The sequence below is a fragment of the Balaenoptera physalus genome, assembly GCF_965194825.1.
Source record: "Balaenoptera physalus genome assembly, chromosome: 6".
Lineage (NCBI taxonomy): Eukaryota > Metazoa > Chordata > Mammalia > Artiodactyla > Balaenopteridae > Balaenoptera > Balaenoptera physalus.
In genome coordinates, this window is record NC_138885.1 from 14665885 (window position 1) to 14692642 (window position 26758).

Below are 26758 nucleotides of genomic sequence, written 5' to 3' on the forward strand. Positions count from 1 at the left end.
CGGCCGACGCGGACACGCTCGGACGATCGGGGCAGAACAACTTCCGGTTCCCAACGGCGCCAGGTGGTGGGCCCGCGAGCCGGGGCAAAAGGACTTCCGGTCTCCGCGAGGGTGGCGGCCGGCTGTAGGCGTGGACTGTCGAGTGGTGAAAGGCTGCTAGATCTGCTGTTGTTTGCTGACCGGGCAGTCGTCGTTTTTACTGGTACCTTTATTAATGAAAATTGAAGGAGAAATTAAATTTGCAACACAATGCATCTAAGCAAGTATTTATATGGCCTTTCTTGTTTTCTCTAATGTTTCCTAAAGGTCTTAAATTTCTCTCCTGTAGGTTTTCACACTACCAGTAAAAAAAGGGATGTGGGTGGATTATACTGAATGGAGGAGGAATTTTAAAAAGAAAGGAGAAAAGCACCCAGAAAAGAGACAATAACTTCAAAACGTCCTGACATCATTGTTCTCTTTACAGCAACATGAGTCCTGTTCATCAGGTCTTGCCTCCTCTAACCCAGCTTTTTCAAACACTTCAAAATTGCCTTCAATGAAATCCTTATGGAAGATTTTAGGCTGGAGAGACCTTTGTTTTCGTTTAAATATTTACTGATTGCAAGGAGGGACAAGACCTAAAAAGCAAGGACTGTGTGGCCCCCAGTTCCTAAGGTTCTTCCATCCAACGCAGTCATTCCTACTTCAGTATGAGGCAGAATACAAAGTCCTCAGGAGAAATACAGAGAGCCACCGTCTTCTGATTAAGTTTGGGAACAGTTTTCATGCATGATAAGGAGGCAGATACGATGAAGCTGTGCATTCTCTGGGAGCTCAGAGATGGAAAAACATGAAATAGATGGTGGAGCCTGGAGCGTGGACAGATGTATTGAGACATGAGATCTGAATGTCACACTCATGAATTTGGACTAGATTTCATGGAAACATGAAAATCACAAATTACTTGATGCCAGAGTATAAATTGATGAAGAACGCTGAGAAATCAGAATAACTTTGGGTTACTTTGAAGCTGGTATAATATGGCTGAGAGAACACTGGTGAAGGATTGAAACCTGGCGCTGTGACAGCAAGTGCATAATCATGTCCAATAAATTGATTTCTCTAGGCTTTTTTGTTCTCATTTGTAAAATGAAGGATTGGTCTAGATTATTTCTAAGGTTCTCTTCATAAGCAAAAGTATCAACAATGATTTGCTAATTCTGTGACTTCAGAAAAAAGTTTTTTCTGTTAACCTTACATGTTGTTTGGTTTCCCAACTGAATGGGACAAAAGGTAAACTAAAAAACAAAAACCTTTTTACTTAGCTAACACAAACACCCACAAAAGTTTATTTGCCTTGTTGAAGTGAGATATTGTTAGACTAACATTAATGATTGTCCAAGGGTTGATGACTAAGCCTTTAAGAACCTTGGACTTGGAAGCCTTACCCGAATTAAAAGCATCTGGAGTTTTCCTAGTCAGTACCTAGAACCCAAAACACTAGAGACTCTAGTACTAGTTTTAGTGGTGTTTTGATGTAGGAATACGTATAGTTGTAGGACACAAAAAGTCAAGGATTTTTGCCTTTTTGAGATTACGGGATGGATCATTTATTAATCCATTCATCCCTCAACAACTATCACCTGAACATCATGCACATCCCAGGCACTTGGCACTGGACCTCAGGAGGAAAACAAAACCTTTTCTGCCTTGTGAAGTCTGCAGTACAGTTGAGGAAACACACAGTAAATAGTTAAATTATAACTTCAAATTGAGACAAGTGCTACAAAGATGATGAACATCTCCATACTGTGAAAGGGGACTGGGTACGACTTCAGGTGTGACTTGAAGATAGAGATCTTCTAAGAGCAGGGTGAAGAGCAAGTGTGAAGGCACTAAAGCTGCAAAATCTTGGTACATTCCAGGAACTGAAAGGAAGGCAAAGCAGCTAGTGGGTAGCCATTGAGAAGAAGGTTACATATTGAGGTTGTGTGTTAATTTCATGGCTTACTATGTGCCAGGCACTATGCTAAATTCCGTTTCATTTCACATGCTCAAAACCCCTTCAAAACAGTTACTATATAGTAGATGAAAAATTAAGGCTAAGAGCAGCGATTCTCACCCTGGCTGCATATCAAGATCACCTGTGGATCTATTACAATTTCTAGTGCCTGAGCCTCACTCTCCATATATTCTGATTTGATTGGACTGAAGAGGGGACCTGGGCCCTTTTAATAAATCCCTTGCGTAATCCTAATGTGAAGCCAGAGTTGAGAATCACTGTCTTAAAGTTAATTTGCCCAGGGTCACTTGGCAACTAAGTGGCAGAGGAGAGAAATTAAACCTAGATCTGTCTGATTCTACAACCTGTGCTTTTAGCCACTCACTAGTGCCCTGTCAACATTTAACTACATGTAGCACCAGTTGCATGCTAAAAACTTTGTAAAACACTGAGAAATAAAAATGAACAAGACAGAGCCCTCGCCTTCATTAAATTCACAGCCTTTTAAGGCAGAAGTCTCAGTAAATGAAGCTAGGCCAGCTCATGTAGGCAGAAGCAAGTCAACTGAGGACTGTCATTGAGATCAGATACGTTCTTCCTATTTTACGCTAGATTGGCACTGAAGGTAACTGGTGCATCAGGAGATCTACGTAGGCAGCTATTGCAATCATCATCTGAGAGATGGTACAAGCCTGAACTAAGGCAATGGTGAGGGTTCAAAGAGAATTGGCAGGACTTGCTGACCACTGACATGAGGGTGAGGACAAGAAAGAAGTGGAAGATGACTTCAGAGTTTTGAGTTTGATAGACTGAGTGGAAGTGAACACCACTGATCTAGAACAAGAACACAGGAATTGAATCTGGGGTTGAACGAGTTTGAAATACTTGTGGAACATTTAGGTAAATATGTCTAATAGAGTACTGGAAACGTGCATATGGAATTCAGGTGAGCAAACGGATAGAAATAGAGATCTGGAATCCTTGACCTCCAGGTGGTAGTTGAAGGCATGCCTTGCATAGTGTGTATGCTGTGTATGGAATTTTTTTTAAAAGACAATAGAGATCAAGAGGAAAAAAATCCACAAAACCTGACATTGCTGTATTTGAATAGTTCAATAAAGCTATTTTTATCTGCAGTGATATTAAACACAGTCAACTTATGATTATCTATGATGAGATTTTAATACTTTCCAGACCTTCCCTGGGCACACAGCAAATTTAACAGATGATGCATAACCATGGAATGCAAACCAATTTTAAATATTGGCTAAATATTTAAGAATGCTATATGATGCATTCAGAACTGTAACAGAAATATCCTACAACAGTGTTTTCACACATAACTAATTTGTATGTAACCCTAGTTTTGACTTCAATCATTTTGATAATATTACTTAAACCTACAAAAATTATAATGTTCTAAACATAAAACTAGGTAGAAAATCCTTAGGCTTAACTCCTACTTCTATAAACCAAAACATTTGCAAAATAAATATGAACAAAAGCATAAAATAAGTAAGCTTCAAATTATAGTAATGTGAAAGGTGTTTCTTGAAACTGAAGCATTTCAATAAAGACTGAAGTATCTGCTACAGAATGAATTATTTTGAGATAAAACATGCTCTTATTACTGTTTATCATGTGATGGCCCAATTCTTTCACTACTTCTCTTTATTGAACCTTTATTTGTACAGTCAACCCTACCATTATTTGGCCTTCATTTAGAGCGAATGATAATTTAAATCCATCTCTGTTGTTTTTTAATCAATGTAAGACAATTAGAATCCAATCTTAAGAGAAATCATGTAGCAATGCTCTGCTGGAACGTGTTTATCAACATGATTCACAACATGCTTGTATTAATATTTGATGGTTGTCATGTAATTAAAATCACATCATTTAAAAATTCTCCAGTAAATTTACGGACCACTGAGAATGTACTCATGTCCTCTAAAGATCTGCAAACACTACTTTGAAAAAAGCTATCATAGGTTATCCAGAGTTTTTGCTTATTTATGCCTTGTAAAATTCCTTAGCATAAATCTCCAATTCCCAAAATGTATTCCGTAGAATTAATATTAACAGGAATTTGTGGAGAAAAATAGGATTCTGTGCTCATATTTGGTAAGCACTGGATTAGAAAAAATTAAACAGATATTGTCAATATGGGAATTTTGCGACCCTGTAATATTCCAGGACACAATTTGTTCCATGAAACATTTGTTTCCCCCCCCCCCTTTGGAGCATCTCACAGAGCTAGTGGTTGGCTATGTTTATATATTGTCAAATAAACATCCCTCTCTAATATGTTTAGGGGAAGTTGAAGTATTGACGTTGCATTTTACAGTGAAAGCTGTTTATAAAATCCTCTGTCATCAATCAATCCATCATCATCTACATAGAAAGCAGGCTCTTAGGGCATATGGCACACTTTTCAGTGCCTAGGATGGTGCCTGGTTTGTATTGTAATACAAGTTCAATAAATATTTGTTGGGTTAATTAAAATTTTGTTGTGTTTGTTATTTGTTTTATGTCAATAGTGGTTGCTACTATTTTGCTTTCATGAACTACGTAGCATCTGGAGAGAAGACTGATCAGAAAACAATTTTTATGTAGCCTTCTTATATAACAAGTGTTTATCCTGAAGGAGCAGAAAGAAATTTGTCTTAGAATCTGTACTGTCTAATACAGCAGGCACTAGACACATGCATCTATTTAAATTAATTAAAATAAAATAAAAATTCAGGTCCTCAGTTACACTAGCCACATCTCAAGAGTGCAATAACCCACGTGATGGACAGTGCAGATTATAGGACACTTCTATCATCACATGACGTTTTACTGGGAACCACTGATTAGATGATTTATGTAAATTTAGCTGCCTCAAAATACTGACAAGGTAAGAAAAAACATCAAGAAATAAAGGCAAAATCATTATCTATCCACCAACGTGTCCATCTAAAATTTATTGGTTCTCTTAGCATGTTGGAGACAGAATTCTGTAATGCAGAGGAGCCCAGTGGTTTTAGTTTTACTTTAGGAAAAGCTTGAGTTATGGCATTCTAAGCTTTCAGACTTGGCACCAGCCTCTTCCAGAGGGACGTGCCCATTTCAGAAGGCAGTTTGGTTTCTCAGCAAGAATCATGAGTAGGTGACCTATAAGAAAGTCTATATAGCACATAAACGTGGGCCAGGTTATAAAGAAAAAGCTTCCCGCTGGAAACAGTGTTTGTTGGAATGTATTTTAAGTAGGACCTTGAAAGCATCAAACATCTGAAAAGATCAAGAGGGATTAGCAGGCTGAAATCTAAGGGGAAATGGGACTCCAGGCAAGTAAGCAGAGCAAGGAAGCCACTCTTGCCCTGAAATTATTTGCTGATTGGGAAAAACTGAAATTCTGTTTTGGCAGACTTCTCAGACAAGAGACAATGTAACATCTTGGCTGTGAACGTTTGGCGTCAGAGACCTCACATTGAAAAGGCAGGACCCCAAAGAACAGCACCTTTGACCCTGTGAAGTAATCGCACTCCCCACCCACAGGCGGAAATGAGCGGAGCAGTGGGAAATTCAAAGGTACGAAATAAGTACCTGTGGAAATGTAGCCAGAAGCTGGCCTTCAGGCAAATTTGCATTCCAAATTCACTCCACCCCAGTAAATACAAAAACTTCCTGTCTTTAGTTTTGTTTAAAGTGGTCTTAGAACGGATAGGGTCCAAAATGCCTGTGAACTGAACCCTTCTAAATGTTCTTCCAGCCTTTTCCAAATACCAAGCCCACATCTAATACATCTAGAAGTTTCTTTAGTAACACTCACCTTAACCAAGTATCCAGAGCTTTCAACTTATTTGTCATAGGAAACAAAAACCACCCTTTTCATATTTTCCTTTCATCAAATTACAAATTTTGTATCACTTTATGTAATTTCAACAACACAACTGGTAACAATCACAATGAACTCTTGGTGGACACACAACCTAATTGCTGGGGCCACAAGAGCCTGGGGCAGCCGGCCGCGGGAATGGAGGAGGCTCTGCCAGGGAAAGGGGGCTTTTACTCTACTCTGAGTGCAGGATCTTTTTTTTTTTTTTTTTTTTTTTTTTATTGAAGTACAGTTGATTGACAATACTGTGTTAGTTTCTTCTGGACAGCAAAGTGACTCAGTTACACATGTATATCTATTCTTTTTCATATTCTTTTCCATTGTGGTTTATCCCAGGATATTGCATAGAGTTCCCTGTGCTCTACGGTGGGACCTTGTTGTGTATCCATCCTCTATATACTAGTGTGCACCTGTTCATCCCACACTCCCAGCCCTTCCCTACCCACCTCCCCACACCCCAGCCACAAGTCTGTTCTCTTTGTGAGACTGTTTCAGGATCTTCTTACATCCTTTGTCAGCGCTGGGAGGAGACCGGGAGGCTCACAGAGGGAAAGGACTTGCCCAAGGTTTATTATCAGTTGGATCAGAAGAGCAATCAGATCTTTGATTCCTAATCCTGTGCTCTTTTTTTTTTTTTTTAAATAGAATTCATCTTGATCTCAGGACCATGCTTTACATCTTTTAGATCATGTAAAAGACATTTTTTCTACTGTATTAGCTTAACAGACTCTGAGACAATAATAGATCATTCTTGGTATATCTGTAGGTAAATCTTTTATACATTTTCTTAATAATATGCCCAGAATACTCAATATAAGTTATTTATCATTTCATAACTCTGTACACTGAGATCACCCACTATTTGATAATAGTTACAAATGTGAGGTGATTTCATAATAGGGATGCTTATCTTCTTGCATGTAAACTCATTCAGTGTCTACTGCAATTACTGACCTTAGCTTAATTGTAATTTTTTTTTAATTGGTGGCTAGCTCCATACCACATTCAAACAAACTGGAAGAAAAGAGGAATGACAGAGGCACTTATAAATCAGTCTAGTCACAAGCCGGCAAACTAACCTGAATTCTCATGGTTGCACTGCTTCAATCCGTGATGATTAGTGATGTGATGATCAATGCTGGCTACAGAAAAAAAAAAAAAAAAAAATGTGGTCAAAGAGGTGGGCAGGATGGGGAACAGGACAGGTTGAACCTCCAATATTCTGAAAGAAGAGGGCAATGAGAAGGGTATTCACCATTTAGTACTGACCTTGGTGTAACCCTTTCAGGACGTTTTTCGGGTCTGTTAGGAAGCAGTGATGACTAAAGTCAATAAATTGACTTCAGTCAATGTATATAAAGTCAAATGGTCCCTGTAAGGCTTGGTATGCATCATCAGGCAACAAATAAACTAAACAAAGCCCAAACAAGGTCACCATGGACGAGGAAGCAAATGCAAAATACAACTCTGAGACAAAGTCACTGAGGTATAAAACATCAGGGCGAGAAGACAACTGGAAAGATTATAGACTATAAACTATTTGTCAGAGAGGCAATGATAGAGACCAAGAAAAAAGAGGCGACACTAGCTATTAATTATCACAAGGGCCCATACAATTTGAGGTCAAAAAACATAGCAAGGTGCTCTCTAAGGGATTTCTCTCCTGCTAATTCACCACACTGTCGTTCCAGCTCTGCAACGCTCCTTCATTCAAACTGAATCACACATGAGGGGCTTATACAGCTTTCACTCTCCCGAAGGCAATAGGTGTATTCTAAGCTCTTATTGAACTTAAGCTAGACTCACAATTGTCTAAAAGTGTATATTGCTTTTATAAGGGGCTGAAAAATGTAGCAGAGAATTTCCTCTGACTTGCCAGTTATATATATATAAAAGCAGAGGATTTTATTTGATAACAGGTGGAGGACACAAATGATTAAATAGTTGAAAATTTCCCAAAAGAAATATGTATAAGGTAGGTGATGTAATAGACATAAAACACACCTATAGAAATTCAAGGGCTTGAATTTAGATTTCTTTTGGGATTTAGATTTCCCCAAAACAGGAACTATCAAAATAATTGTCCATAGAAATAAATTATTTGAAATGATTTTAAATTCAAAGGGGAAAGGGAGGAGAGGGATAAATTAGGAGTATGGGATTAACAGATACAAAGTACTATACATAAAATAGATAAGCAACAAGGATTTACTGTATAGCACAGGGAACTATATTCACCATCTTGTAATAACCTATAATTGAAAATAATCTGAAAAAATATATATATATATAACTGAATCACTTTCTGTACACCTGAAACTAACACAATATGATAAATCAACTATACTTTGATAAATTGTTTTAATTAAAAAAATTAAATTTAGTTCCTTTGGAATTTGAGAAGCATTGCTTTTTCTTTAAGGCTAGGAATTAATGCTTTAATAATGATGACAGAAAATTAAAAGAACTTAAGACTTTTCAGAAACAGATCTTAGATTCATAAAATTAATTTTAGTATTGAAGTGTGACAGAACCATCAGTAGAAAAGATATTCCAAACTGAGAAATAGTATATGTTGCTCAGTGATGGCCTGGAGAGACCTGGTGATGCTTAATATTCTCAGAGGGTTTATTGGACACCTTAGCTCCAGTAGATCTCATAGCTCCTCTGTGATTTTAAAGATTGATCCTCTGCTAGAGCTCAGTTTTCTTTGAGGAAGCCTGTACTAGTGGAAAAGCATGAGCACTCTTTAGAAGGAGACATATCTACGTTCTGGTCTCTGCTCTCTATCACCAGCTGGGTATTCTTTGGCAAGTTGCTTGACTTCTCTGATCCTCCATTTCCTCATCATTAAAGCACTGGTTTGCCCAAAAAGTTCGTTCGGGTTTTTCCATAAGACGGTACAGAAAACCCGAACGAACTTTTTGGCCAACCCAATACTTCCTGTTGTAAGGAATATATCTGATAAAGTCATAAAAGATCATAGTTTTGTGGGTATTATTATTAATGACTTTGATATACATCTTGACAAATGGCCTTATTTCTATCGAATGTCTCCAGGATTGGGACTTTCTCGCCTCTTCATCTTTGCACACACAGCTCCAGGTATGACAGAGTTCCTCCTGGGGTTCAACTGGACTCGGATTCTTTATGGCTCCCACCTCTTGATTCCCTTCCATGCGACAGCTTTTAAATTGTTCAATTCTCCTCCCACTCCACACTCCCCACAGATTCTTGTTCTGGCTAAATATACTGTTTCTTTACTCATTTTCCATAGCACAGTTTCTCTGCCCCCTTCTATAACTGTTGCTTTCTTCTGGACATACTTCAGTCTGTCAATTTACCTGCCATAGGGCTACTTCCAGAACAAACACCAGAGTTGCATCCTCACATCCCTTGTTTTGGATCCTTCTTTTAACACAATGTTCTATCACAGTACCATTTTTTGGCAGCTACATCCCACTATTAAGTTGTATTGAGTTGTTAAATTTAAATAACTCTTAAATCCTTTCCATGTGCAGAAACCACATTTTCTTTATCTTTTTCTTTTATAGTTGTGAGTAGAATTGGGGCTGTTTTGGATGTTTCTACCTTGTCCATTGAGGGTGAGGGGTGGATGCCTAAACGAAAGGGTTTATAATTCAAAAGGGTTGAATTTCTTCTTCTTAAACCATGTTCATAGTTACTACCTATAAAGATCTCTGGGGTACAAATTCCACCATTTAACATAATGCCTTTCACCTTTGTGTTACCTACAGCCTGTATCTGCATGCCATCATGCTATCATAATCTTATTCCAAGTCCATAGTAAACAATTTCTGTAGTACAGCGCCAAGCCCAGAGGCCTGTGGTGGGCTCTAGAGAGAGCCCTGCCTTTTAGTTGACATAAATCCATTCATCAGAAAGAACTCTGCCTACTGTACACCCAACTCACATTCAGAGTGCTATCATTAGAGGTTGGTAAATTGATGTAGAAATTCAAGCTAAGCACTTCATCCTCACTAATTTATGCTGTTTTCTTTGCCAAAGGCTTACAAATCATCTCCTTAATAATTGGTCTCAGATGTCAAGCCCATCTCCGAAGTTCACAGGATTCACCTCTGTTTTGAGAAGAAGACAATGTCCATTTTCAGTCTTCCCTAATTCTCAGGATTCTTCAAAAATTATTGACAGGAATTCCTCTGTTTTATCCCGAAGTTCTTTCAGTGTCTAAGAAATGCACCTCATCATGAATGTCATGAAATGTGTATGCATTTTGAACAGTCAGCACCTACAGATTCTTACACATTCCTTCCCTATCTGACAGTCTTTCAGCTGGAGAAAATGTAGGAATTAAAGCAGATAAGCAGTTCTGCTTTCTTCCTTTTCTCTTTTAACACTGTAAATGTCTGGGTCTACCAGGCTCTTTAAATCATGGGCACCTTTCTGGGCCATCTGTGACTCACCACCTCAGTCCTGAACCACATACATTTGTATTGTTCATAACTTCACCCTGAGTGCTTGCACTCTACAGTCTGACCTGTTTTCTGCCTGACTCTGTGACTTATTTGTACTTTTCACTTCTACTTGCCTTCTTAGACCTGAGAGTTCTCATACTTTGACTTTTCTCTTTGCTCCTAACCCTTTGGTCTCCCAAGGGGAAATGCTTCTCTTCAGCCAATGGGTTCTTTCCTTAGGGTGATACGCTTGGGTCTGACATCCTCACCAGGTATTCTGGCTATTCGTTGCTGTGTATCCAACCAGGTAGCAGCTGTATCACCTTTCAGTCACAGGGTATCACTTCTGCCATACTCAGCTGGTCAACTGCTCACTAGGGTTGGCCCAGATTCAGAGAGAGGAGACATAGATTCCACCTCTCAATGAGAGCAGTGTCAGAAGATTTGCAGACAAGATTTTAAAACACCATACCAGATTAGCAGAGCCCAGCAAACAGAGACCAAGCATCATGCAGCAAAGGCATCTGTCACTTGCTTTTCCTCCTCCACATAAGCGGACAAGTCCTTTTTGATGACTTCATATGTTTCACATGGCTCCCTTCATTCTGGACATTAACATGTAACATTCTTACAGACTTACGTGGCTGCTTAGTCTTTGAACATGACTGCTTGTCTATTTTCTGTTTGGATTCATCAGAGAAGACCCTCTGAACCCAAATCAGTTTATTAGGAGCACTTCCATTGCTCCTACCCCACTCTATTGCCAAAACTTAAACTTTGAAAATGTTTAATTTCTTTTCTTAGCGTCCTTATAAATAGAATGCTACCAATCCTTTCCTTCTTCTGTGTGCATAATGCACTTCCACATACACACATACACACTAGGTATTTGCCTCTTGTCATCCCTATTAGGGTGCAGAAGGTATAACAGCATGGTCAGACAGACGTGGCTTAAATTCCCGCTCTCCCTTACTAGCTATCCAGGTAATCTGAAGAATGTGATTTTACTTCTTAGTAAAATTTAGTAAATTTTATGTGATACATGGGGATGACAGTGGGATTAGATGAAAGAATACGTGGGAAGAATTTAGTACAGGTTAGGCACTCATTAAATGGTAGCTCTTAATATTATTCAGCTCTTATCCTTTTAACTGAAAACTACAATGATTACCTCCATCCTGTACTCCAGTGCTGCGTAAAACAGCACCTGTATATCTGTACCAAACACCCTGGCAGGTGACTTTATAACACCATGTGTTCTTTGTGAGCTGTTTTCCTGGTTTCATCAGCAATTTTCATAAGATCCTCTAGGGTCACAGTCACCCATTTTTTTCTCTTCTTTTGTAAACCTTCTAGCCCCTGGCTCAGCTCTGAGCTGCATGGTCCAGAGGTGTATCTTAGATTATATAAACTCCGCTACGTTGAACAACTGAATGTAGGAGCCAAGACTGTTGCCCCAAATTTCTCTCCACAAATAACTCTCAGACACGTTCCTACAGGGAACCTCATGTAGAGGAATGCTGCTTGTCCAGAATGATTGCAGTGCTTGTACGTGTATAATTAGTCGCTAGTCAGTGTGTAAATACTGTCTAAATTGCTTTATTTGTGAATGTGAAAAGCTCTGCAGAAATACAGAGTATTATAGGAACCGGGGCTGGACACAGGAGATAAGGTACTGTGGCGGGAGAACAAGTGAGTGAGGTATCAGTGTGTGTTGTGTATCCCTCTGAGGGGACAAAGCTTCTGGGTTCTTCCCGCCGTCACTTTCTAAGAACACTGACTCCCCTGGGTGAATAATTTAAAGGACAAATTACCACTCTTCTGGGTACCAAAGCTAGCCATAAGCTGAAATTAAATTAAATCATAAAGCCCTACAAGAAACTGAGGGAAGAGTCAGAAATATAAAACCAAGGGAATCCAGAGCTAGCATGAAATATTAGAGTCTGTGCGATGTCCTTGCCTTCCTGTGCTGATGAAGGGAAAAACTGAAAACCACCCTGGTACAGACTTAAAGGACCACCATCAAATATCCATTGTTAAGTACTTGGCAGTGGCTATTGCAATGATTTCAGTTCCAATGGGGTGTTGGAGGAAGGTAGGAGACAGAGCACTAGATCAACTTCAAGTCCTTGCACTTCAGCTAAATAGCTGGGTGACCTTGAGCTAGTCACTACCTAATCTGGGCCTTAGTTTTCCTTCATCTTTGAATTGAGAAACATGAAATCAGAGTTTGTGTTTCTAAGATCTTTTTCCCCCGTAATAGCTCAAAGATCACAGTGAGCTGATAAAAACATGTATAAAATTTGCTACCTATTAAACATATAATAAAATATAAATATTAAAATATATAACAAAACATCTATTAGAATATAGAAAGTTCATTAGCTTTTTTTTTATATCTCCAGCCCTAGGATCACCATTAAAAATTTCCTTATATGTGCTCCTTAGCAAGGGGCCAGGAGACACAGGGACAGCTGTGGAAATGGAAAACCATAAAGCTTTGTACTAAAACAGTGTGTCCCCACGTGTGCTTCCTCCGGAGGGGAATCAGTGTTTACGCGGTGGCTTAGAGGGGTGGTCCCACCCTGTATGTTGGAGTCAAGGGGCCTTTTAAATACCTGAGAGTGGCTTCTGAGGAAGGAATTCTGCATGCCTGTACTAAAGCAGAAATCCAAGGATCAGGCATTCTCCATCAACGGAATGAGGAAGAGTTGTGAAAGAGTGCTTTTATTTAATCAGTACAAAGCAGGGACTTTGGTAAACAGGCTGGCAGCGCTTCTGCTGCCAGTGTGGCATGGAGCTCTAAAATAAAGTAAAAGTCAACAAAGCAGCTGGTGTTTTCTAGGTTGCTATGTCATTGGAAGGCCTCGGACACGTCCTAGGTCCAGCATAACGAGCTTAACTCTATCAGCGTCATGGCTAAGGCTGCACAGCATTTACTGCCAGGACAACATCACAGGAACAGGGAAATAAAATCCTAAGACACAATGGTCCTCACCCCTGCTGGAAAGCTGTCCTCAACCTCTTGGCTTACATGGGGGAGGGCTATAGGAAAGGTCACATGTCAGGAAATGCTCACCTAACTGGTGGTGCCCAGATCTTTGGATTTCATGGGTCAGTAAAATTTCAAAGGGAAAGAGAGAGACCGTCCCATGGAGGCCAAATTTGACACCATTATTTCACAAAATAAAAACATCCACAACGACTATCATTTTACAAAAGGGTATGTTAACACTCAAATGAAGGAAGGACACTGTCTCAAAATAAGAGTCCTCTAAATTGCTTACATTTAGTTTTCAGACATAATCACTGCATTGCCCTCAACTTTTTTTAGTAGTCATGATCAGTGAAAACTTCTTGGACCAGAATGGCCCTTAGACCTGCATTTAGAAGTCCTGCTCTTTGTAAGATACTCTTAGAACTAGAAAGCCTTTTTCTCCAACAATTCCAGGCTTAAATGTCCTCAAGGCCAAACTTGCAGCCCTATTTCTACTTTGAAGCTTCTCCTGATTACCTATAACCATTATGATCTTTCTACTCTCTGAATTCTTTTAGCACTTATAATTTTAATATATAATTTAGCAACTTTACCTTGTGGGAAAAGTTTTGGAAATTTAGAATGTTTCATACATAACGTTTTTTTTAGTTAACATTTGTAGTTTTATTTTTAACTAAAAAATTTTTAATTTTTATTACTGAGAGAACCACAAGTTAGACATCGTTGAAGAAGATCTCAGCTCAGGAAAGAAAAAAAAAATACAGAAATCTAGAACAAAGATAAATCACCCATTATTCTAAATGCATCTGAAGTTGGATATGGTCTTTTAAGGCTGACAGAATAGAATCCAATATATTTTGATCAGGAGACTGAGGTGTTGAACAGACTGTAGTAGTACATTAAGAAAAGGTCACTAGACCTTTGATTTTAACATTATCCCTTCTTTCATCAAGCTCAGTAAGCGTCAGGACAATCGCTCCCCTACTTCTTGTTCTAAATGGTCTTATATTCTAATTTATGTAGAAAAACAGGACTCTATACACAGAAAATTATCTTAGAGGTCATTTAGTCTATCCCCTTGTTTAACTGATGGGATATCTAAGACCCAGCTAAGTGAAGCAACTTGCCCCAAATCCCAAGGAGATCAGTATTAGAGCTGGAGTTTCTACTGTGATGTATGATCTTGTAGGTATTTTATATAAATAATCTTATATCCCCATATCTCCAGATATGCAGTACACTATACATCAGTGAAGTCCCTGAGAGAGATTGTAAGGAAGACAAGGTTTTCCCAGTCCCATAGGCTCTCTTTTCTGCTTTCTTTTCACTCTTGACTATTTCTTCTTCCCTCCTTTGGTACCCATTACTCCTACCCTCTCCACTCACCACCCTACCCCCCCTTCTAACTCATTAAAACCTAAGTTCTCAAGAAAGGCTATGATAAATTTATCCACACAAGGTAACTTCCTACTAATCTTTATGGAGTGATTGTCATGTGCCAAACATTGTGCTGGGCATGGCTTCATATGTTACTTCTCCTGGGGGAACTTGCAATTTTACAAGGTAGTGAACTAAGCCAACAAATTAAGTCAGGTTCCCTGTTTCCTTGAAACCACCACGTATAGGCAATAGTCTACTTCCAAAGTCAGCCAAGCTCTTTACAGTTGGAATTCTGCCTTTCTTTTGTCCCCTCAAGGAAATTATCACAGTCCTAGATATTTAATAATATTTATAATCTATGTTGACGACATAAGAGACCCTTCTTCATTTTCTTTTTTTGGTGCTGGTCTTTTCTTCCTTAAGTAAAATCCAAGCCTTAACCTTTCCACTTAAATACATCTTTGTGATATTTTAAACATTTTTGGATGTTATTATCAAAACTACTCACATCCAAACCTGGAAATAAGGATTACCACTTCTGGAAAATTATACCATATGATCTCTGCCAATTCTCTAAACTTCTCTGGCTTCAAGTTTTCACATTTGTGAAATGGAAAAATTACCTTTAATAGAGTCTGAGGTATTGGAGGGTTGGGACCACACCTTTTAATCTTCCATATGTTACCATACAGAGCTTTGTCTCGGGCTCTGCCCACACAGATGCTCAGGAAATGATTGCTAACTAAAGATTTTTATGAGCACTGATAGACACATGAATGCAAAACACGATTTTTCCCTTGCCCCGAGTTACCCGGGAACATCATTCTCATTCAGAGATGACCACATTTCAGAAAGTGGGTCTCATAAAACATACAATTTAATGAAGCCATCTGGGAAGATGATCATCGTATAAATGCAAGGTATTGATATTATCTGGCTACTTGGGGAAATACCATGTAAATGAAAGTACAACCCAGCTCCATAATTCAAATCAAGTATTGATGTACAATGTCTTTGGATAATGGACTTTGAAGATTGGTATTTCTCTCAAATCTGAGGTTACTTTTCTTCCCTCCTTTGCAATTTTGCTATTTTTGCAGTAAGATTTTAATTTATTTTTCAGAAAACATCTTTTTTGTTTAACAGGAATCTATCAGTGTCACCTGGGAGTCTTGAAACAGAAATTTTACATCTGACTTTATCGGGGGTTTTTTTTAAGCTTTTCTTTTGAAGCAAGAAACGATGCAAACAACACAGGCGTTTCTTTCCTGCTCCAATAATTATGCAGAATGTTGTTCAGTAATTCAGCATCGGAACTTTAGCTTTTCTTTTGAAGCAAGAAACGATGCAAACTACGCAGGCGTTTCTTTCCTGCTCCAATAATTATGCAGAATGTTGTTCAGTAATTCAGCATCCCAACTGACTCAACTGCTTTCTTCTTTCTCTTTTTTTTTTTTTTTTTTTTAATTCTTCTAACAAGGAGGTGTGCTCTACTCCTGACATTATCCTGAGGGCTGTTCTGGATGGAGCCACCCAATGACCTTTTTAACCAATGTTACCTCCTTTTTCTGAGAGACAGTTGCTAAAACAATACCAAGCTCACTCATGCCAGTAATCACAAAATGAACATTCAACCAGCTTTGGCACTCAATCTTTCATATGGTCGGGGAAAGGGATAGAACATTTCCTCCACACTTAAGACTCTGCCTTACTACGTCTGCTGAAGGAATTACCTCTTGCACTGAGGCAGCAGCTGCCCCCATTCTGTAAACCAAAGTTCCTCTGGGCTTCTCACAGTCTCTGCAGGAAAAATCGGATGCAGTGTTTGTGCCTGATTTCCAGAAAACCTGAGTCCATTTAGCCCTAGCTAGCCTCAGCCTCCCCGCTCAAAACACAGTCACCAAATAACAGTTAAATACAGTCAATCACAACATGGGTCCCAGATGTTGGTAGGATTCATGGACATGGTCTGGGTGTGTCGGCGGTGGGTTTGCTGGTCCCAGGGGCCACACAGAGTGTCCTTCTCAAGAATGTGCAGGGGTGGGGCATGGAGACAGAGAGGTTGTTCTACATGCTTTGCCTAGCTGATGACTGGGGTTGAATAGATAGAGAATTGGTGCTATATCCTTGATCTTTAATCGCTTTCGTATTCACTGAAGAAACTCTTTCTCCTATTGCTCATTTTCTTGCATCTCTAAATCATAGCCTAAAAGTAAGTGTGCCCAGAGCTGAGGGTCAAGATATGGCCTATATCCCAGGGACAAATTTGCATACTCAGAAGCAGGGTAAGGAGTATCTGCTGGCCTTTTTTCTCCTCGGGCTCTGCCAGGCACTGTCACTGCCCATCCCTGATGGAAAAAGAATATTCTGAGTTTCAGCTTAATGAGGCTGATGGGAAGTCTAGCATCTTGGAAGCCACATAAGCAAGCTCATTTAGTGAGTGCTATGGGCCAGACTGGCTACAAACATGAGGGTATAAGAAGGAAGAAAACCCAGTTTGCGTCCTCAGAGAGTTCTCAGCCTGGTAAGGACCTCATAGTAAATTTGACTATATAGATCTCTTGATATTCTCAACATTATTCTCAATTTTAAGAGCCTCCCAAAGTATTTTTCATGTTGCAAAACATGCAACTAAATTGCAAAGGTGATGACAAAAATAGTCTGGACATCCCAAGGGATTGGAACTCTGACTGCAGAGATAACAAGTAGAGAAACAATCCCATCCAAATAGCTGACGGTAATGAATCAGCAGCTAGTATGTTGAGAGAAGCAGCAGATTTGCCGCAAAACAAGATAGGTATACTGAGAAAAGCATTTCAATTTCTCATAAAACATTAGGCAATTAGGGAATATTTATTTTAAAAAGGTATCTTTATAGAGAGAAATTAGTCTTTCAGATAACCACATATTTTCTTAGCTGACTTCTATGCATCAGAGGTAGGCAACCACAATATGAGAAGACAAAGAAGTGTGACACAGTCTTTTCTTTGAGTCACAATATTGGTGGGAAGATGAGGTCTTGCACATGGAAAAATTAAAGGGATCTTGTTTCACATTGTAAAAGATTTTTAAAATCCTTTGCCTAATATCTGAAAATTCTATGGACGAAAAAAAACAGATGTGTGACTCTAACCAAGAGGTAAAAAATTGGGTTTAGAGGCTTTTTGTAGTCAGTACGATGGGGTGGGGTTGGAGATGATAAAGGACTTGAGGTTAGGAACATGGGAAGAGCTGATAAAGTGTTTTTCTCTGCAAACAAAAAGCAAAATCCTTTCTAATGATTTTCCCCCAAGTGATTTTCTGTAAGCATCAAAAGTATTAGACCAATAGGGTTTCATACTCTGTCATTAAAGTGTTTGGGAATTTTTGAGTCAAATATAGATATGTTCTAAAAAATTAGAAATTGTTTTTCTGATTATTTTTTCTTCACAGCAAAGCATTCAGACTGTATAGAAAATGATAGAGAGAAAAGCAAAAATCATCCATAATCCTACTACAGAGAGATAATCAATATTAACATTTTGGGGGATACTCTTCTACACACGTTTCTACGTATGTATACACACATGTTAGCATATACTTTTTATAATAATGAAATCATATTAGGCATGCTGCAATTTAATGGGTTTTTTTACTTAATAATATATCATTTTGTATTTCAATAAATATAGGTTTAAATTAGTATAGTGAGTTGAGTAGTGTCCCCCCCCCCCCAGATTAATGTCCACCTGGAACCTCAGAAAGTGACCTTATTGGGAAGTGGTGTCTTTGCAAATTTAATGAGTTAAGGGTCTAGAGATGAAATCATCCTGGATTTAGGATGAGCCCTAAATCCAATGACTGGCGTCCTTCTAAGTAAAAGGAGAGGGAGATTTGGACACAGAGAGAGAGAGGGAGGGGGCCATATGAAGATGAGATAAAGATTGGATGGATGCAGCTACCAGCCAAGCAACACCTGGGGTCACCAGAAGCTGGAAGAGGCAAAGAAGGATTCTCTCCTAGAGCCTTCAGAGGGAGTCTGACCCTGATGATACCTTGATTTTGGACTTCTGACCTCCAGAACAGTGAGACAATAAATTCCTATTGTTTAAGTCACCAAGTATGTGGTAATTTGTTATGGCGGCTCCAAGAAACCAGTACTGTACAGTTAGCATTTTTATTGGCTGCATAGTATTTACTGTATTCCATTCCTCATGGATTACCACAGGGAATGGAACACAATGATGGACATTGTTGATGGCTATTAAGGTTGCTTTCAGTTTTTCACTATTGCAAAAAACATTGCAATGAATATTCTTGTTGAGGCAACTTTATGCCTTTTTATGCGGAGGGAACACAGCCTAATGGTTAACAGCATGGGTTCCAAAGCCAAAGATACTGCTTGGGTTAGAATTTTGGCTTTATCACCTACTAGCTATTACTCTAAGTAGTTACTTAACTGGAGGCTTGTTGTTGTGGGAAAATATTTTTTTACAGTGTCTGACATATAGTAAGTACTAAATAAATATTTTCTATTTATGATAAATGACTAGAGATGGCTAATTCTTTCCAGGTCAAAGAAGAGATACATTTTCAAAAATCAAATGCAAGTATAAAAGGCTGAATAATCTAATAAGCATCAGAGTTCACTTTTACTCACAGGAATATACATTTTCATGGTAAAATTATAAGTGTAAAAGGTTATAAATACTTAATTTCTATCATCTCCAACAAAACAAAGAAAGCACGTTAGTAATTTCTTTTTATTGACCTTGAAAAGGCAATTGTTAATTGTTCAGCATGTTGGCATTTAAGTCAGACTACATATAATTTCAACCATGGGTCTGCCACCTTCTAATATGGAGGAAAATTACTAAACTTCTATGTTCCTCACTTTTTCAATCACAAACTGGGACAGTTTTCCCAGTCTCACTAGGACAATTCTAAAAGTTAACCGAGGTACTTTATGCAAAGTGCCTAATTCAGAACCTGGAACTTGGTAGAGGCATAAAATAGTGTGCTACTATTACTAAAAAAAAAAAAAAATTAATGTCTAGACACTGAGGAATAGTCTATTGAACAAAAAAGACAAAACCTAAGATATTTGCAACCTCTTCATAGATGAATAACAAATACAGGTGGTCTACAAGCTTTTGGATCCTGCACTCCATCAGTAAAATATTTGCACCACGCACCTCCAATATATGTATATTTATTTATAAATTATAAACATATATAATGACATTCATATGCACTTCATAAAACTCAAAAATAGAAATTTCGAAGGGATGAGATAAAAATTTTAAAGTTGTGGCATTTCTTTTCTACATTTTAGTGGATCATCTGCAATGTCCCTCACCCTGGGTTCACATGTTTCACTTTGAAGATCACTGATGGTACAGTATTCTCAACTACAAGATAGTATGAGGATGGGATGGGCTTAAGGATTTGCTGATCATCTAACTGCACATGGAACTAACCAGCAACAGATATCTGGAGGATGTGAATACCTGTCTGCCTGACAAACACCCTACTTGCTCATTTTTCAAGATTTGATTCTAAGACCACCCTTTGCATGAAACTTCTGGGATTTCCAGGTAGAACTGACAACTGCTTCCCTTGAATTCACCTCTGCCTATACAGATATCGAGCATGCATCTAAACACTTGACTGTATTTATTAGCTTCTGTGTCTCTCTCCCCATATTGATTATCAGCCCCTCAGTGGTGGGATCATGCCAAATTCTTCATTGATTTGCTAGTACTTGTTGTATAGTAGATCCTAAATAAATACATACCAAGTGAACGAGCTGACAAAACTAGATAGCCATACAGTGCCTAAAATTAGGGCGTTTCGTAAGCTCACAGAAGAAAAAAAAAGAAAATGCTTTGAAATGAAATGCCAACTACAGCGTCTTCAACAAAGGGTTAAATTTAATTAGATTGTAATGTCTGACTTGTTTGCAGCAAATTGGACAGAATTTCCCAGCGAATCCTCCAGATACTTCAACGAAATTCTTGGTTGCCTCACTCCTCTGCACCGCCCCTCCTCTGCTCTACAGAGGAGGGGAGTTAGGTCTGGATAGGGATGTTTATGTACTTGCTAATCATACGTTTGTTTTCCCTCTAAGCTCAGCTCTGCCTGCCATGAATCGTTCCAGATGACAATCATTTTCATGCTTTCAAACAAAGGCTCCAGAAGGACCAGGAAGAAGAGAACAAAGCCAGAAGTTTAACATCAATAACAACAAGAAAAGAAGAAAAGATATTTAAGTATTCTGCTCCCTATTTTTTGCTACCTTATCACAGCATTTTAGTACTCCTGTTCACCTGAAATTAGAAGGTTGTGGGTAGGTTGGGACAAGAATTCAAATGGCTACAGTAAATAAAAAGGCTCAGTTCCACCCTATACTTACATCCCTCAAGAGTCATCTGAGCTTTTAAAATTCTCTCTCTTTCTCATCCCCCACCCTGTCTTTCATGTTAACTTGAAGCCACAACTAGTAACTGTTAGCAATATTTATTTCCACACTTGTTTCCCTAAAGCATTGTTTTCCAAAATGGGTTCCATGAGATGTTCATAGATGCTCCATGGAAAAAGGTTCTGTGGTCAAATGTTTGGGAAATTTATGGTTATTACAAGTTAAACAGATTTCTCTGCAACAGGTCTTCTCTTGCCCTTTAATTTACCAGTGGACCTAGTCAATCTCCAAAAGGAAGCAGAACCCTATTTTTCTGGAATCATTGAGCCAGACTAGTGTTCTGATTAATACAGTGGAAGAAATGCCACCCTTTGGCGTAAGGGTTTGTCTTAAACTGGGAGCTCTTGTCATCAGAGACATAGACATTCAGAACTACCTCAGTCACTTAGATTGGTGTGCAACTCTTGACCACATAGAGAAAACCTCACCAAGGAACTCTCCTAAACACTCATACAACAAATTTCATTCTTCCTGTAGGTTGACATCCCTGTACCCTGGAGTCTGAAATGCCAATTCTGCAGAAAGAGATAGGCTAGAAATATAGCCTGGTGGAAGGGCAAAAGGACCTGAACAGGCACCATGGCTTTAGGAATATGCATCTCAGGATCTATATTGTGCATTTAATCTCTCAGCAGTTGCTTGCCAGAAGTGGAAATGCCCTTGCCTCTTGGGGTGCTTTCACAGAGAAGCCCATTTTTTCTATTTACTCCCACCCACCCCAAAACAAAGCCTTTTTATTATACACAGCTTTTGTTTACACTGTGTTCCCACTAAGAATTCCTACTTAGTCTTCAATCTCCTGCTACTGCATGAAGACTGTTAAACTCTCTCAGTTCTCTGAATACCCACACCACTTAATGACTATACCAGAGGTCAACAAAGCATGGTCCTCCTTCCAAATTCAGCCTGCCATCTATTTTTGTAGATACAATTTTATTGGAACACAGCCACGCCCATTCATTTATGATTGTCTATAGCGGCTTTTTCCTCTATAAGGACAGACTTGAGTAGTTGACCCAGAGACCATATAAAATGCCAGCCTAATATAATTACTATCTGTTCTTTATAGAAAAATTTGCCAAATTCTGGTCTACACCCTTTCTTTAGTACTTATCAGAAGCTTCACGTAGGGATCATACTTTGATGTTTCTGTATGTCTTCTCAATGAGTTTGAAGGCCCCCTGAGGACAGGGTCTATGATTTGTACATGTTTTGAACACTTTGTAATACTTAGCTCAGAATAAGTTATTAATGAACAGTAACTAATCAATCAATTTCTTCTTGATTTTCTTTGAAAGAGCACAATTTACCCAAATTCTCTGTAAGATGTTTCTGGTACCAAAAAGGAAAGAGAAAATGATATCTTGTTACTTTCACACCATTTCAGTCTAGTTGTTTGTGATGCGAAGTGGGCACACCCTACTCACGTTGGTTAGCTTCAGATTTTCTCTGAAAGGAAAGTAAAACTCAAAGGGGTAGCTATGTATTTCTTCCTAGTAGTCCGGAAAATATTATCCTTTCTATACACAAATTACATAACTGTAATACTTTCCCCGTCTACTATATACTGATTCCAACAACCCCAAAACAGCTGCAAAACACACACACGCACGCACACACACACACACACACACACACATTATAAGTACTAGCAGACATAATTTGGATTGGCAGAAGTTGATCAATACTGTTAAAAAAGAGACAGAAGGCCCAAAATGGAGTCACTTTTGCTATGCCCCACATCATTAAACCAAGAGTTAATACCTAACTTAATTACAGTTTCAGCTTCTCCCAGGAATGGAATCTTAAACCAGTCAATCAGGAAATACCTAGGCGGCACTAGTGAGGTAATCCATCTAGTAGACCCTGCTGTCCCCTAGAGGAAGGTGACCTTGCCACAACCAATCCATTTTTTGCTAATATAACTTTCTTGTCCTGCTCCTTTCTGCCTATAAAAATCTTTAATTTTCTACAGTTCCTTGGAGCTCCTTTCTATCTGCTAGAAGGGATGCTGCCTGATTCATAAATCATTGACTAAAGCCAACAAGATCTTTAAAATTCACTCCGTTGAATTTTGTTTTAACAGTATTGGTGGCAGCAGTGGGATCCGAAGGAAACTTCTGATGGCTTCAGGGATGATGAGAAACACAGGTCCTGGTACCGATGAACACTTTGGGTTCTCTGCCTTCCTCACCATCTCCAAGATCTGTGGGTAAGTTCCACTCAGTTTTGAGCTCCACTGTCTTTGCATTAAGCTCCTGATCTAATTGGCTTTCCAGTCCAGGGCAGCTTAGCTTAAGCTAGCACAGTTCCACCCAGAGCCCAAGCCCCTAGTCCTTGCTTCAGTCTGCAATTCCCCATTTGATTAGAATCCCAGCCCTTGGATCAGTCTCCAGATTCCACATTGGGAACTGCTGGTGGTTCAGTCTGCAGTTACACATTTGATTGGAATCCCAGTCTGCAGTCCCTTTTTGTTGGGGTCTGTTGGTTCAGTCCTTTCTCCATTGCCACACTGGGAATTGCTGAAGGGCCACACAATGCCTTCTATTGACCAGTTCACAGTAATATCTCTTTGACTACTACTGGTTTGTTAAGGTAAAGCTATTGCTAATGGGAATCTTGAAAGCTAAAACCTGAAAATTCAGTGGGTGCCAAGCACTTAAAAGCTGTTAGAGCACTTGCCACCTAACTCCAAGGCTCCTATGTTAGGATAAATTGGTCACAGAAAGGGCTAGATTGACACTAGGTCACCTGCAACCTCAAGAAAGTTTCCATGCAATGAGGTACACTGAAAACACAATCCCCAACCCAGCGCAACATCCCTCTTAGGTATTAGTTTGGCTCTGAGAGACCCAAGACTTAGCTAAAGAAATGGGATCCTTAAGTTCCAAAGAGTTGAGCATGCTACCTCCAGCACACCTGCTTATTTTATATCTAAGAACTATGGTCCCAGAAGCTGTAGATATCTACAAAAATGTCAAAATATTATGAATACCACTTAGAATTACAATGGCCATTAAGAGGAGCATTCCAATTAGAAAAGATTATTTAAGAAGTTCACTTGAAAGCAAAGACTACCAAATCAAACAAACAGAATGGGACACCTATTTTAATTGACATGCCAAAGCCTATAAAAGGCTTCAAAATTCCAAAACAGCTTCATTGAAAGATTCATTACAAACTGCTAGTGAAAAATTGAAGACACAATAGGTACCTAAATCAAGGGACTATGGGACTGACACAATTCCTACTACTCTCCTCTATCTTTCTTTACTTGAGTACTCATTCTACTACTCCTTTTTCTGAATTGTCTTTCCACCCTGCAGACTATTACATGACTATACACAAAAGTTGGCCAAATTAGTGGCCTTACAGATACTCCCATAACTACCCTCGAAGGAAGGTCCCCATGAAGCAGGAGACAGATGGGCCCCAGGCTGAGTAGCTGGAAACTGTCCCCTGTGGACAGATACTCCAAGATAAAGACAATGGCAGGAGCAAGGAGGAGTTGAGTCCTGCTTGAATAGAAGATAAAGAGACCACATATTTTTCATTCTTGAGGTCAAGGAGACCTCCCAAACTACACATGCACAGAAAGGTTCCTCAGAGGTCACAGAAGGAAGGAGGTGCCAGACCATAATGTGTTCTTCTTCCCAGAAACCCTTGCACTGGAATCCATCTTGGTTAAAAGATGCACGCACACACAGGGGAGGGCCCTGAGTTAGACCAAATACGGACTCAGAGCCAGGCAAAGCAAGATGACTGGCCAGAGGAAACCTAGAAGAACTGCCCCATATAAGTGATTTGAACTACCTTAAAGATGCAACTCTTTCTCTGAGCCCTCCCATGTGTGTCTATCCATACGTGCTTTTTTCCTCCTAATAAACACTTTACTTGTTTCACTACTTTCCGTCTCTTTGTTGAAATTTCCTTCTCTTAAGCAGACGATCCAGGACCTTGTCACTAGCCATTGACCGTCATGATCTAGTGGTTAGGATTTGGTGCTCTCACTGCCACGGTCTGGCTTCAATATCTGGTCAGGGAACTGAGATCCTGCTTCAGCTTCTGCAAGCCAAGGCTACCCAAGATCACCCATATTGACTCTTCCCAGGTTAACAGAACTCTGAGAGAATTTGTGATAAACTGCTACATTTTTCCTTTAAGCAGTGAAGGGGAAACTAAAATTAAAATTAATGGAAAACCTTACCAAATTCTGGGAGATGCCACAGCTTGAAGATGGGATCTTGGGAAAACTGGTAAAAGCCAAAGAAGAGTGAGAATTCTTACCAGTGTCAGCATTCCTGAATATCTGTAGTACACTGTTGAAAGAGAAAAATAAAATTTCATGTTGTCCTTTTATTTCCAAAGCCAGACCCATTGATTATTGATCCTTTCTCTCCCAGAGACAGCTGTTACCTTCTTGTTTGTCCTGTTGTGTGTCCTGAGAACTCAGCTTGGTAACCATCAGAAATGTGGGTTGAACTCCATTTGCAGCTAGAGTCTATTGCCAGCATTCAGAGAAATTTTCTATTTGGCTATCTTTGGGAGTGGCTCTGGATCTTAGGAGGGTAATATTTTTGCACTCTCTTTGGAAACACATCTTGGGCCCATGGGGTTGTAAATGAAAAATATTGCCTGCCATATTAGTATACAAAGGATGTGCAGCCATCAAGCCACTACAGCCGCCCGCAACGGTGCACCCTGAGGGAATTCAAGATGGGAAAGAACAGGATACTGGCCCTAGACAGCTAAGGTGCTTTTCAAAGGAATGATTTTGATGAGCCCAGAATCTTGTGTCTTCCCATACACAGAAACGTACTAAATTCATTAACTTGAGATATCTGGTTTTCTTTAATTTACAGTAATCTTTTGATGTTCCAACTACCTGATTTTTGTTGCAAAACTCCCAAATATCCTGGCTACTCCCTTACCTGTTCAGAGCAGTCTTGCAGAGCTGTCTGAGAGGCTACCTCCCAGGCTTGAAGTCCTCAGAAAGTCCACTGAATAAAATATAATTCTCAACTCTTAGGTTGTGCATTTTTTTTCAGTTGACAGCGTTGTTCAATACTGCCAGAAATATTTTTGGCCTCTTCCCCTAAACTAAACCAAAATTATGTACCCAGAGGGACAGAGAAAACTTCTGAAGCCTTTGTGAAAGAATTCACTAAAACATTCCAAAGACAAACAGCTCTAAATTCAGAACATAAAAATCTTTTGATTTCCATCTTAGTTGGAAATCTTCTCCCTGATATAAAAAAGCAAATTAAAGATAATATGGTTGGATGGAAGGATCAGCCCTTTGATATCATTTAGGCTGCAAACCAATTCTTTGCGGTATTAAAAGCAACTGTCCTTATCTTACAATTCTTTGCAAGACCAGAAATGTGGCTCCAGAAAGAATTAAAAATTCACCTATCCTTTTAACCAAGCCCCAAACCTCCCCTAATTTATCTCAAAAAGCTTGTAAGTGTTGTAAAACTTCTGGCCTTAGAAAACAAAAGTCCTTCTTGGAGAAACTTGCATACTTTTCCTGTGCCTTTGAGATGTAAATGTTCTACCTGGTTTTCTTCAGGAACTCTTATCTAGGCCGTCTCTTTGGAATACACACTTTAGGAAAATA

The 26758-nt window shown here is 39.1% G+C and overlaps 1 long non-coding RNA gene across 4 annotated transcripts; it reads left to right on the top strand.

Moving 5' to 3' along the window:
- The first annotated feature begins 6 nt into the window (after positions 1–6).
- On the top strand, positions 7–26758 carry LOC309662773. Of its 4 annotated transcripts, none has more exons than XR_014264946.1 (3): positions 110–202; positions 5394–23350; positions 24796–26758. It is a non-coding gene; the product is annotated as an uncharacterized lncRNA (long non-coding RNA). The 4 variants fall into 4 exon arrangements; XR_014264947.1 differs by having other exon boundaries at positions 5394–20929; positions 23225–26758; XR_014264948.1 differs by having other exon boundaries at positions 5394–20254; positions 20788–26758.